This window comes from Mytilus edulis, chromosome 11, assembly GCF_963676685.1.
Source record: "Mytilus edulis chromosome 11, xbMytEdul2.2, whole genome shotgun sequence".
Lineage (NCBI taxonomy): Eukaryota > Metazoa > Mollusca > Bivalvia > Mytilida > Mytilidae > Mytilus > Mytilus edulis.
In genome coordinates this window covers 58,551,443-58,567,018 of record NC_092354.1, presented here as the reverse complement: position 1 = coordinate 58,567,018, position 15,576 = coordinate 58,551,443, and the positions used below count along the sequence as shown (strand labels likewise).

At 35.4% G+C, this 15,576-nt stretch overlaps 1 pseudogene; it reads left to right on the top strand.

The window, feature by feature from the left end:
* Nucleotides 1–13,825: 13,825 nt before the first annotated feature.
* LOC139494904 (uncharacterized) lies at nucleotides 13,826–15,166 on the top strand (annotated as a pseudogene).
* Nucleotides 15,167–15,576: the final 410 nt, after the last annotated feature.

The following is a 15,576-nucleotide window of genomic DNA, read 5'->3' as shown; positions in this document are numbered from 1 at the left end:
TGGAGCTATTGAATGTTCAAAGTATTAAATTTTCACAGAACTTATTGTGTTAAAAAGGGGATGTTTTACCACAAGGAGCCGCATCACAAAAGGATGTTCGGGGTTTGCTAATTTACGGAAAAAGTAATCTCACTTCGTACCCCGAAAATTTAACCACATATGTGAAAATGTCACAGCTTCGAAACGAGCTATCATACATATCCAAATTTACGATATGGACTGAGCTACAGGAAAAAACTTTAACATTACCGCCTATGTAAAAACAATTAAAGATATTGAGCCAATTGGTAAATATCAACGCCAGACCAATAACCGTTCATATTAACAACCTCAGCACGTACCAGTTCAGGAGCTGAATCTAGCTAGACTTTTCTTTTGAATGGTGGGTATCGTTTCTCTATTTCGGAATTCGGGATACCATCAGAATGCATCCCACATGTTGACATTGTTTCTGAGGTTATTAAGAAACGTATTTGGGAGGGAACATATGATCACCTCGCGACCCTGTTTATCCATAAACACGAAGCAGACACAAACATTGTTCAGCAACAAGGGTCTATCACGGTTAGCTTGTCTAATCATGAAGATACAAAATTTGAAATCTTTAAGTAAATTCATAACTGCTTTTGGCAAATATAAAAAGAGTGATGTGTTCAAAATTCCCTAATTGGAGAATTGAAATGGACAGATATGAAGCAAATATTATTTATATATACAATGTATATGGGGTTAAATTTTACGACTATCATTATCAGTTTTCAGCCAGGGAAGCAGCCGTATTGAGAAACTGAAACATTGACGTTGATTGGTCGACCAAAGATACAGCCATGCTCAGTATGGTTGCGGAGAATGCCAAGGTCAAATCATGTTCCAATTGCTCATCAACTATGCATTTATCTTTATTCTGTCCACAACTACAAAATATAGGAACAAACTAAATGACCAGCACAGTTTATTACTCAACGAGTTCAAACATTGCTGTGAACCGATATGGCAGGAAAAGGGTTACACACAATGAAAACTGAACTTTGCAATAACTTCACAGATAATACGTGTAATAGGCAACCTTGTCAATATGCACATATTTGTTCAATTTGCTTCTCAAATAACCATGCAGCATACATCTTTTTCCTGTGAACGTATCCTATGACTGGAGGACCAAGCTCACCTGTAATCATAATGACTGCTGTAAGCAGGATTTTGAGATTGATGATCTCATTTGTAAATCAGGAAGCAAACATGAAACAGCTATATTCACATCATTGCCAGTCCGTATTGGAAATATTGGACAATTGTGTTAGTGTTCTGTCACTAATCTTTATGCGATATTCATGCAAGTTCCACAACACATTAATAGTTATCTGATCATTAATTTACGGTACTCAACATGTTTTCTTGATTCTTTTGTAAGTCTTTATAATATTATGTTTTCTTTTTGTAAGCATATGCTCAGCACTATTTGAAGTGCAGCAGTTCAGCATTTATCAAGGCATGGAATAAAAGATGTTTGCAGCAAAACAGACCAACAAAAAAATCAGTCAATAATTTGATGTAGAACCTTGTTAGAAATAGGAAACAGGTTTAGAATAGGATTTATTTTGAACTGAATAGTGTTATGCTGTTTGTATTTATGTTTGGTGGACAGCTTAATTTAATTTGGATAAAAACATAAGGACCAGAATCACTGAGAATGTTGATGTTTTAATGATATGGTGATGTTACCAAATAATAGGAGATGGACATTTGTACAATATACATGGGTTATTTATTTATTCATGAACATCTTTAAAATAGATGAATTACTTTATTTCATTCACGAACCCTGTTACACAAAGTACCAGTAGACTGGAACCATTCTTACATTACAACAGTAAACAGACATCAACCTGTATGTAAAGAGAAGTTCAGAACATGATATTGTTTGAAGAGGAATCACAGCAGCAAAGAGTTCACCTTTTCATAAAATGTCTCATATTTGATTGTTATTACAAAGAGTGGATGTATCTGACTAGCATTTGTATGACATTTATCATATAAAGACTTACAAGGACAAGAATCAGATGTTACAAACAAATGTGTGTGCATTTAAGGACGTTTGTTTTAATTTTACTTCCTTCTTGTGATTTGAAGAGAATTTGGTTAGACTGCTGTGTATGAAATGAAGAATATTCTCAATATATTTATAGTTTTACAATTGCAACCTTTAATCTATTAAAGAAAAAAACGAAATTAAAAAAAAAAAAGAAATAGGAAACACATGTACTGTAACATGATTTTTGAGACTCAAGTTGCTCTCAAATATTTGAACTGTTATTCCTTAAGATAATTCCAAACCTGTTGTACATCTACAGAGACAGTGTAACAATCTTTACATTTAAGGTCTAAGTTTATACCAGACTTTATTGATTGATTGATTGTTGGTTGCTAAACGTCCAGTGGCAAATAGTTCATGCATATTCAGGACGAGAACAAATTTACAATAAATACAATAAGTAGGTTGATACAATAGAGGCCACCTGGGATGATGGTCGGGGAAATTTGGACTGCCACTGGAAAATGAGGGTATATTGGATATCTTATGAGATAATGTGATATTATTGTCCAAATTTTAAAAGTGAAGGTAGCTAATGATGAAAAGATCTATATATATTTGAGTTAGATAATGAAGTTGATGGTTTTACTTTGATAAATCTTGAGGAAAAAGACATTTTTTCAATGCTTCCTGGCAAAATAGAACCAGCAAGGAAGATAATAACATTGCTAAAGCAAATGAAAGACCTTAATAGGACATGTCATTCCAAGATCAGTAGTACATCAGAACAGGTATGTACTTTTAAAGATAGCAACAAATTAAGTAATTTTGAATCCAGGACAATACATTTTCTTTCAATATAAATTACATGTGTGGTTTATAAGTCCTCTTCTGTTGAAGTCTAAGGGGCTTTAGGTTTGCACTCCGTCCGTCCGTCAGTCCGGCAAATCAGTTTTCATACTTTTTTTTCTTTCTTGAAGATATTTGATATTTGGTACATTGTATATTGTTAACTCATGACAAGTTTGGATTTTGGTCCGGTCTGGAAAGTTTGTGTGGATAGTTGCTGTCCCTAAACTTAAAAAAATCATTCATTCGTTCGTTATGCTTTAAGATATTGATGTAATATTTGTTCTTAAGTTTACTCATGTCAAATTATAGATAAAGCTAGCATTTCGTTCCAGTACAATTGATTTTAATCAGTAGATATAGGGGACTATGTATTGCCACGCAATACTCTCAGAATTCTTGTTATATATGTATGGTTTTTTTAATTTACATAATTGACAAACCTGAAATATATTTAGGTATATATAATATTCTATGTACAATGTACATGCACATAACTAAAACGATGTACTAGTACACAAATAACAATGCCTGGACTATAAATATATACACACAGATGAAAGAAGTTGTGGTACATGTACGAGTGACAATGCGACAACTCTCCGTTCAAGTCACCACAATTTATAATTTAAATCATGATGGGTTAAACTATAGTCTTTAACACAGAGCCTTGGCTCACACAGAACATGCATGTTTACAGTATCATGTATATAATTAAAAAAAAACATGATTAAAAAGTATCTTTCCTTTCAGGTCCAGGTTAACAAAACCCACTGACTTCAGCAACAGATTGACGAAGAAGAAAAACTACCAACTTTGAAAAAACCGAATGGATCCAAGTATACATGTATGCTTCAACCTATTTCGTCAGGGATTGCAGAAATCCCGAATGAAGAATGTGAAACTATTATTGTATCAGACCATGGATCATCTGATTATGGTACCTTCAAGATTGAGGTGTCACAACCAAAATCAAAAGAATTAGAGAAAACTGTTCCTTCAACATGTCAAATAACAAAACCACTAGAATTATATGTGCCGTTTCATTCTTCATCTTTAAAACTTCTCTTTGAAAATGGTAAAATTTAAAGTAAGAGGGATAAGTTTATTGAAGAGACGGCATACCATGTACAATCAGTTGGTGGCATGATATCACTAGACACTTACTAAGAATTTGGTAGACTGATGTGTAAGAGGTACCCATGCGTAGTCCGTAAATCAATGAAAGAACCATTGGTATGTATTTTATTCATATGTAGCCATTTGAAATGGGTAGATATTTTATAGTATGTTAACTGATAATTTGATGCATAGGCATTATATATTGATAGGTCTTGTTGGTAGGATTTTTCACATGTTTAAAAAAAATAAACAAGAATGTGTCCTCAGTACACGAATGCCCCACTCGCACTATCATTTTCCATGTTCAGTGGACCGTGAAATTGGGGTAAAAACTCTAGTTTGGCATTAAAATTAGAAAGATCATATCATAGGGGACATGTGTACTAAGTTTGAAGTCGATTGGACTTAAACTTCATCAAAAATTACCTTGACCAAAAACTTTAACCTGAAGCGGGACAGACGGACGGACGAACGAACGGACGGACGCACAGACCAGAAAACATAATGCCCCTCTACTATCGCAGGTGGGGCATAAAAATCACTAATCATGTTAATGGTTATCTATTTAAACCCTAAGCCTAAACTTTCCAACAAAGAATATAAGGTAGTTTAAATACTAGTAACTAGAATGATTATATCATAGGAAACATGTGTAACCAATTTTTTAAATTGATATTTAAAAAAACTACCTTGACCAAATATATTTAACCTGAAGCGGGACAGATTGAAAACACAGACCAAAAAGCATAATGCCTCTCTACTATCAAAGGTTTGGCTTAAAATATAAGAAGATTCCTATGACATCCTCTGTCAATATTGCATGAAATTGTGGTTCTGAACTTATGATCAAATCCATTTTATTTTTTAATTAGATCTGACTTCTTGTACAATTTCTTTTATTGGTCTTACTTTTGATCTTTGTAGAGATATCTATAATACTAAAATTACGAGGTCCAATTTGTCAGCCGTCATCACGTAAAAACGACGAATCAAAGAATTCAACTTTATATACAACTAATATAGTACAAAGGTGTAGATTAAAAATTACACCACTCCAGGCCCTTTTGTTTTCCAATAATCGCCAATAATTAGGAAGTTCCGGGTCGAGTCCGATATCGATACCAATAGTATAATCACCTGTTACCTATTACCTTATCTGTACGTTCCGCATCTGACAGGCGCACCACCAAACGATGTATTCAGGATTAATATGCTATATAAACGGGTCATAATCACAGGGTTGACACTACTAAATTGTCAAATTGTTACCTATTGTAGTATTTTAATCCGTAAGACTTTCTAAGATAACAATACGAATACTAAAAATCTGGACTAAAAATAAGTTTCAATTTTTTAGCGGGCATGACGTAAAACAGCGAATCAAAGAATTCAAATTTATTTATAACTAATATAGGACAAATGTGTAGATTAAAAATTACAGCACTCCAGGCCCTTTTTTCCCCACGTAATTAATATCGCCAATAATTAGGACAATGCTGTTGATTAAAAAATACTCCATTCCAGGACCTTTTGTTTCCAAATATTTAATATTACCAATAATTGATAAGTTCCAGTTCGACGGGTTCAAACAGAAAGATTTAAAAGCAGAGAAAATTGTGTATCTTATAATCGGCATGACTTTATCAGATGACAGTACTAATACTAAGATAAGGCTTGCGCATAGTTATATACTTTAATTCAGTCACGGGCACGCGATATCACGGGTGTGTTCTAGTTTTAACAAAAATTGTCTCAAAAGATTAGAAACATCAGATGGAAAAGGAATGTACGTAGTAAAATGCCAAGTGATAGTAACCAAGGACCGAAAAAACGAAGACACACAAATTGTTCTGGCACTCATTCATCATTTGTTCTTCATTTGATTATCATTTTATATTGTTAATGTTTCATTGCGTACATCGCTTTACGTGCTCTAGTTTAAGGAGTTTTATACAGGACAGTGTAGGAATCCGTGTTACTTTCCCCTCTCTTCTGAATGACGAAAACTGCTCAGCAGGCCATGTGTACAACTGCAAAGAACATTCAGCGGACACGTTGTCCAAAGGAACAATTCGTGGCTAACCACAGCGCGAGTTACCTTTAAAACATTACAAATTATGTATTTACATCAGCGATGAACTGTTTAATATATTTTCCTATGTTATAAAGAAACTATGAACATTTAACCGTTCAAGCTGTTCGTATCTGCGATAACACAATTTAATTCAAGACAGAACCCGACGAGTGCAAGAATATTCATCTATTTATTATTATAAAGAACTTTAACAGCTTTATATATCTACGAACTGTTTATCCGTATTTTTAATGGACTTTGATTATCTTTGAACACATTGTTGAATGGTATTTATATTTGTATTTTCAGTTTTTCACCATTTGGATTGGTAGTAAAATAAAAGTCAGCTCCTGATTGTTTTATCCTTACTTAAACCCAGTCATTTTGGTTACACTCACTGGTCCGGCCAGTACAGTGACAAAGCTGCAACTTGCCTGTTGTTTTTCTTGAATAACGTACGCAACTCTACGACAGTAGGCAGACCAATAACAAAGTTTCAACAACAAAGTTTTGTGCTAGTAAATTGACGACAACCTGTCTCTACATATCTAGATAAGGAACGACAACGTACATACCTTTACACTGACAGTGGACTACATATCTTGTGTGTACTCGGCAGCAACCCAACAACGTTGAGTCAACATGGATCCCAGTCATGTGGAACAACAAGAAGAGATTCAGCTCCCAGATGGAGATGTCCCTGAAGTATTAGAAAATCCGTCTAAAACAACACAGTCAGATGAAAATCCCGAAGCTAGGCAAGCACGTGACCTCACGGAAAAAGGAAAAGGAGCGTTCACTGAAAAACGTGACAAGTTCTGTCAGGAACAAGAGGCTCTCTTGCCAGACATTGAATCCCAGTTATTGGAAGTCACAACGCCAACTCCTAACAGCCCAGGACAAACTTGTTAAAGCCTGTAATAATTACCGTAGGCTCACAGATGAATACCTAGACTTTCTGAAAAGGACCAGAACATTGGAGAGTCAAAAAGAAATAGATGCATGTAAACTCTCTTTGGATTTTCGACTGTCCAAAGTGGAACTGGTTATGGAAAAACTACACGAGCATCGCCTCGCCCTAACAAAGGCCAAATTCACTAAAACAAAGACCTCAAAGGGTAAGAACACCTTACACAGCGGTAGCTCTAACGTGTCAGACATGTCAAGTCTAGCACGAAGGAAGCGTGCCAACGCAGAGGCCGCTAAATCAAAAATAGCCTTTTTTGAACAACATTCACTTGTCCTTCAACAAGAGGCTATGTTGGAGAACAAGCCCTGTTCAGACAATCTGAAATGGAACAGGAAGCACAAGCAAGACGGCTGAAATAGAACAAGAAGCAGCAAGCAAAAAAGCTGAAATGGAACAAGAAGCAGCACGCAAAAAGGCTGAAATATTACAGGAAACTACACGTTCAAAGGCTTAAATGGAGCATGAGGCAGAACAAGAGGCTGCACGTGTAAGCCGAGCTGAAGGCCAAGTTAAACCTTATAGAAGCAGACAGGCTGCCAGAAGCCGAGGCTCGTTTCCTGGAATACGACGACAGCCAAGCATTTAGCGATCTCCCTGATGAAACTGAAGACCCTCTCCAGCGTGTGCAAGATTTCGTCATTTAGTTTCATGTACCAACTGCTGTAAGGGAAGTAACAGGACCTCAAAAGATAAAACAAATTCCTGTTAAGATTGAGCTGAGTCATGAAGCACCAGCGTTCGTGCCATCTGTGGCACTGAACTTACCGTCACAGACATCTGCTGTCTTGCCTTCCAATCCGAAGTCTCCGGAAGTTACCTTAATCCCGGATCTGGGAATTGTAACTGGCATACAAAAAGTAAGCCTTTCAGATGAGATCCCTGCTGAACACCAAAAACAGGGTGTTAAAGAAGCGATCCCTGTCTTACGCATTAAAAAAGAAGTTATAGAAGAGATCCCTGCTTCAAACCAAAAACAAGGTGTAAAAGAAGAGACCCTGTTGCATACCAGCAACAAATTAATCCATACATGGAAATCTAGCTTTAAAAACGTCATAGACGAATTAAAGTTTAGGACTCGGAACAAATAGACTTACTGATTAAGTGGCTAGGATCAGAGTCTGGTAAACATGCCATGAGTATAAGGGCATCAAATGCCAACAACCCTACAAGAGGCCTACAGAGGTTATGGCAAAGATTGGATGAGCGATATGGTGCTCCAGAAATGTTGGAAGCCTCTCTCAGGAGTAAACTTGACAAATTCCCAACCTTGAAGAATAAAGAAAACGCACGTCTCCATGAACTGTCTGACATTCTATCAGAAATAGAATACCCAAAGGAAAATCCCAAGCTGGGATGTCTGCTAGCTTATTTTGATTCACTCACCGTAATAAACCCTGTCATTGAAAAACTACCCGATGGACTTCAGGAAAAGTGGATTACAAGGGCGTCTAGATACAAATCTTACCACGGCGTTGCCTTTCCTCCTTTTACAGAGTTATCAATATTCATCAGTGAAATCAGTAGAATTAAAAAACGATCCTGGATTCATTTTTGGGTCAAGAGTCCCACTAAGTACAAATGGTGCTGTGCCAAGGTTCACACCTCACCTCAGCCTGGAACAAAAATCAACGTTTACAAGACAGCGGTCGAACAACGATCTCGAGAGACTGCACAGCAACAAAATCTGTGCATAATACACAATACCTAACATTCGCTAAATGAATGTCGTGGGTTCAGAGCTTAAACTATAGAGGAACGCAAGAAACTGTTGAGGCAAAATAATCTTTGTTACAAATGCTGTGATTCGACTATGCACAGAAGTCGTGATTGCAACGCGAGTATCAGTTGTAATGAATGCGGAAGTAAACAACACACCACCGCATTACACACAATCGAGTGTTCCAACCCAAAGGTGCACCGCCTTCACCGCCTAGATCAGTCGACGGCTAACCAAGCTAACCTCTGTTAGTTCAACTTGCATAGATATCTCCAAAGACGACAACAGTAGTAAATCTTGTGCCAAGATACTTCCTGTGAATGTCTCACAAAATTAATCAAGACAAAGTAATTCGCATGTGTGCAATTATTGACGACCAAAGCAACCGGTCTCTCGTGGCTCCTGAATTCTTCAGCCTATTCAACGTACAGAGTCTTTTGTTTCCCAAATGCTCCGGCAGTAAGGTTACTTCCGGTAAACGAGGAAATGGCTTTGTCGTTAAGTCTGTACAAGACAATTCTAGATTCAATCTGCCTGAACTGATTGAATGCGATAACATTCTCAATAATCGGAACGAAATTGCTACGCCTGAGGATATATTGCAATATCAACACTTGCAAGAACTACAAAAACATATCCTCCCGATTGATGGAAAATGCAAAATCCTATTGCTCATTGGAAGACACCTTATAGAGGCACATCATGTCCTTGATCAACGTCTAGGACCACCAAAGGCTCCATTTGCGCAAAAGTTAAACCTTTGGGTTGGATTATCGTTGGAGAAATACGCTCCGATGTTCACCTTGAACTCACTACAAAGGAAACAATCTAACTTGCAGTGTTGTGAAACCACATACAAAGAAATTACCTGAATGTAATAAAAGCAACACCCAGTCAAATGAAATTCAAACTTTATAACATAAAAAAATCACCGTACGAAAAGATGAAATATATGGGTCAAGTGAAATACCTATCTAATGAATCACAACAACAGAATAGATGTTTTCAAACAGCTTTTTTTTTTTACTAAAAGTACTTGACGACAGTCTTTTAGGTTGGATGATGAAAATGCATATCTTCGAAAAAATATTTTGTTTGTGTGTGATAACTAAGGGTTTATAATCTTCAACCACTGAAAACTTTTAGTCTGCCCTTCCACGAAATATTTAATAAGATTTTTTTTAAATGTTTAAGAATTTTCGAAAATTCCACCTGACAACCGATCAAACAATATTTTTAAGTTGAATCAATGCAGACAAGATCATTAACTGATGCTCATTAGCTAGTAGATACATTTGTCTTTTAAAATACAACTGACATATAAGGATCGTAATGGTACTATGTGGATAAATTTATCGGTTTTCAAGAGCAAAATTGGCAGCGCGTCATTCCTACAATGGCTTCCAATTCTTTGATTGTGAAAATGAACTAGCGTAATGGGGAAGTGACGAAGTAGAATCCTGACTGGGCTGTTATCATATTAAATCGGTTTCATAAATGTGTTTAGGAAAGTGTTTAGGCTCTAATCACAATTTTTAGAGTGTAAATATGCATCATATAAATTAGGTAATATTTTTTTGGGAGAAAGCTTTGATAAATATTTTAAGAATCTGAGATCTTTATTAAAGGACGAAAAATCAGAAGGTAATACCGGTATGCCTGTGCCAAGTGATATATCTCTAGATTTAGAAGAAACTATACGAGTGCCAATGAGGCAACTCTCCATTCAAGTCACAATGATTAGCTTATCTGTATTTGGCAAAATTTTCAGGATTTGTTTGTTCTATGCTCTACGAATTCGTTCTTCAATTGGTCTTTTGACTTGTCTAATGTGTCTTTTGTAGACGAATCGCTCGAATACCAAAGTTTAATCTTGGTTACTATAATGAGTGTAATTGTAGGATTTATTGATTGTTGGTTGCTTAACATCCAGTGGCAAATAGTTCATATATGTTCAGGACGCCTATATAGAGAAGGAATCTGATGTACAGTAGTTGTCGTTTGTTTATGTAATATATACGCGTTTCTCGTTTCTCGTTTTGTTTATATAGATTAGACCGTTGGTTTTCCCGTTTGAATGGTTTTATACTAGTAATTTTGGGGCCCTTTATAGCTTGTTGTTCGGTGTGAGCCAAGGCTCCGTGTTGAAGGCCGTACTTTAACCTATAATGGTTTACTTTTTTAAATTGTTATTTGGATGGAGAGTTGTCTCATTGGCACTCACACCACATCTGCCTTTATCTATCTATTGTTTATTTGTACTAGTTCTTTACATGCATAAATGTACCACTAGACATTAAGCAACAAACAATCACATCTCTTGTTTTTCTTCACCCTGTGACCTCAAGCAACACATTCAGTTGTTGCAGTTGATTTATATGTTTTCCCGACAGGACCACAACACCCCATCAACAAGAGGCTCTCAAGAGCCTGAATCGCTCACCTGAATTTTTTTGGTTTAATCTCTCATCAATGATTATTTTGGCTTTTCAATTTATTTAAATGTTCTTTGAATCGTCCTATTTTCTTCAAAAGCAAAAAAAAAATCATTTTCTCCTATGTTCTATTTTAGCCATAGGAGCTATATTTCTTGACATGCAAGGAAATGAAATATAAAATTTATACTAGATACTCTGAAACTCTGAAACTCATTTAGCCTAAGTTTGGCTGAAATTGATACAGCAGTTTCATAAGAGAAGATTTTTTAAAGTACAATGTAAGTCAACATGATGAACAAATTGTGAAAAAAGTCTTTAAAGGGCAATAACTCCTAAAGAGGTCAATTGACAATTTTGGTCAAATTGACTTATTTGTAGATCTTACTTTGCTGATCATATTTGCTGTTTACAGTTTATCTTTATCTATAATAATATTCAAGATAATGAACAAAAACTGCAAAATTTCCTTAAAATTACCAATTAAGTGGCAGCAACCCAACAATTGGATGTTTGATTCATCTGAAAATTTCAGGGCTGATAGATATTGACCTAATGAACATTTTTACTCCATGTCAGATTTGCTCTTAATGCTTTCGTTTTTGAGATATAAGCCAAAAACTGCATTTGACCCCTATGTTCTATTTTAAGTAACGGCGGCCATGTTTTTTGACGGATCAAAAATCAAAGCACACACTTTGTGCAGGATAATCTAAGGAACAACCATGCTAAGTTTTAACCAAATCCATTCAGTAGTTTCAGAGGAGAAGATTTTTTAAAGTTAGCAAATATGATGAACAAATTGTGAAAAATTGTCATTAAAGGACAATAACCCCTTAAGGGGTCAATTGACAATTTTGGTCATATTAACTTATTTGTAGATCTTACTTTGCTGATCTTTTTTGCTGTTTACAGTTTATCTTTATCTATAATAATATTCAAGATAATGACCAAAAACTGCAAAATTTCCTTAAAATTACCAATTAAGTGGCAGCAACCCAACAATGGTTTGTTTGATTCATCTGAAAATTTCAGGGCTGATAGATCTTGACCTAATGAACATTTTTACCCCATGTCAGATTTGCTCTAAATGCTTTCGTTTTTGAGATATAAGCCAAAAACTGCATTTGACCCCTATGTTCTATTTTAAGTAACGGCGGCCATGTTTTTTGACGGATCAAAAATCGAAGCGCACATTTTGTGCAGGATATACTAAGGAACAATCATGTTAAGTTTCATTCAAATCCATTCAGTAGTTTCAGAGGAGAAGATGTTTGAAAAATTGTTAACGACGACAGACGACGACGACGACGACGACGACGACGGACGCCAAGTGATGAGAAAAGCTCACATGGCCTTTTAGGCCAGGTGAGCTAACAATATTCATCAATGATATAATAAAGGCAACAGTAATCTAATAGTTTCAATGACTCCAAAGTGTAAAGTTAACCACTTATTAAGCACTATTAACGGTTTTACGAGTGTACCGGATTCTTCAATCGTCATGAATTATTTAAATAACTTTAATTTGAAGATAAACGGTTGTTCCCTTGTTAAACGTCCAGTGGCCAATATTTCATGGATGTTCATGACATATTAGCAACACAGACATATAATACAAGAGATTGGCAACTCTAGTAGAAGCTGTATAACGGCCAATGAAATCACTTGGCTACCGGAAGTGCTTGGGATGATGATGTGACATGGGGTGAAGATGAGCAAATTCCGCCATTGTTGTAAAGAGAGACGATACGCTTAAATATTTGTTTATCGTTTATGTCCATTGTTTTCACAGCTAAAGCATATAAGTATATTCAAAAGAAACATGTTACTAATTCTACTAATTTGTTTATACTTTAATGTGCTGCTATGATGTTAATAATCAAATACAGACCAATTTAAAGTCGGTCCATTCAGCTTCCCCTCTTTATTGCTGTAGAACAGTTCTGGTCCACCATTTTTTTTTCATAAAACGTAGAAATTTAAGAATGTATATACATTTTTGTAGTGTTTTTCTACTCCCGATTGTTATCCAATTAAAATTAGACTATTTTCGTATAGTTTGGTCAAATAGTGTTTTCATAAAATACCATCAAAGGGAATTTTTTTTTCGCAATGATACCCAAATGCAGCTATGAACTAACATTTTTTTCATGAAACTTAGAAATTAACGAATAAATATGCAATTTAATAAGCTTATATTACTTCCAAATGTTATCTTGTTAAAATAAGACCAGTTTCGTAAAATTCGATCCTATAGTGGTTTCTAAAAATTTCAGCAAAGGTGACTAATATTTTCATATTGATACCAAAAAACCTAGTCCAAATAATTATGACGTCTGGCAATTTACCAAAATCAAATTGATATGAATTGTTTCACATCAGACAAAGCAATCTGTCAATCGTAACATTTATCATGTTTATTGATATTGACTTGTGTTTAGTGTTTTGGAATATTGGTATTGGAACTCTTTTTTAGAATGTTAGATGTGTATATATTTGTTTTATTTCTTTTGTTTGAATTTTTTACGGTATTGGTTTGTTTTTCATACATGTAACCATTGCAAAAAATTTGTTGACTTCTATCTTGATAAAATTCTATGCATGCATATATTATATATATTTGTACAATAATGAGACAAAATAATTTGAGATGTTATTATTATTGTAGGTATGTTTGAAGAGAATTACAAAAGTTATGTAGGAGTATTGTTTGATGAGATCCGGATTAAAGAAGCTTTGTTTATGACAAGCACATAGGAGAATTAATTTGGTACTGTGATTTAGACTCTATAAGCAACTAAATCATGAACTTAGGGAAAGCTGTAAATGACATCAAACCAACACAAGTCGCAAAGTTCATGCTAGTGATAATGGTCCGAGGTATAACTACGAATCTCAAGTTTCCTTTTGCAGGCTTTGCAACAAACAGTATAACTGCAGACTTTTTATATCAGATCTTTTGGAAAGCTGTATCAATCCTTGAATGCTCAGTTAAACTTAAAGTCCTATTTTGTACATTGGACGGGGCCTCTGCAAACAGATTTTTTTTTCCAATTGCACAAATTAGACAACAGTACAGAACCTGTGTATTTCACCAAGATCCCCCATGATGAGAACCGTAACTTATATTTCATTTCTGATGTGCCACATCTGTTGAAGACCGCCAGTAATTGTTTAAGCAATTCGTATTCCCACAAGAAAACTCGTCAGTTATGGAATAGGGAAAAAGACATTTCATGGATGCACTTGGTCCGTTTGTTTGAAGAACATTGTGAACAAGATACTTATAGTACATGTCCAAAATTGTCCAGACCGCATATTGATTTGACAGCTTTCAGTTATATGTCAATCTGGCCGCTCAGATATTAAGTGGAACTGTGGCAAATGCGTTAGAACATTTTTACGATGAAAGTGTATGTTTCATTAGACATTTTAATAGATTTTTTGATTGTCTTAATGTGAGGAGTCTGTTTGAAGGTCGCAACAAACGAAATCCAGTTTTGGACCCATATACAGATGTGAATGACAACCGTTTAGAGGGGCTGACAACAACATTTCTGGGATACTTTGAGGAGTGGCGACAAAATATTGAAAATAGAAACATTGCTGCAACCGCTAAACAAAAGGCAGCCATGACTTTGAGTATGCAAACATTAGATGGACTAAAAATCAGTGTAAAATCCATTACTGAATGTGTTAAATTTATGCTTGGGGCTGGTGCTGAATTTATACTAGCTCACCATTTTAACCAAGATCCTCTGGAACAGCACTTTGGACATTATAGACATAAATCAGGAGCTAATAATAACCCGACAGTTTATGACGTAAGAAATATGATGACAACACTCCGTGCCGTTGGTTCCCAGACTCTCCAACCAAGAAGAGGTAACATCAGTGTGAACAGGGAAAACATCCCAATAGACAATACTAAGCTACCAAGAAGAAGATAGACTGGGGAAAGTATCTTGACTCCTGAACTGTAATAATAAGGGAAATGATAGACAACTAGTATAACTTTTCTTCTTTTAGTATGAATTCACATGTACTTTAGTTGTTAGCTTACATATTATTTAGGCGTGGTTTATTCGTGTAAAGAAGCTCGTGTCTGCATGTGCTACTCTTATTGTTTGTTCCTTATTTAGAAGAGATACACGTGGCAGAACTCATCTTTGTTATTCTGTTTAGATAGAAGAACTCTATTTCATATTTCTCCAACCAAGAAGAGGTAACATCAGTGTGAACAGGGAAAACATCCCAATAGACAATACTAAGCTACCAAGAAGAAGATAGACTGGGGAAAGTATCTTGACTCCTGAACTGTAATAATAAGGGAAATGATAGACAACTAGTATAACTTTTCTTCTTTTAGTATGA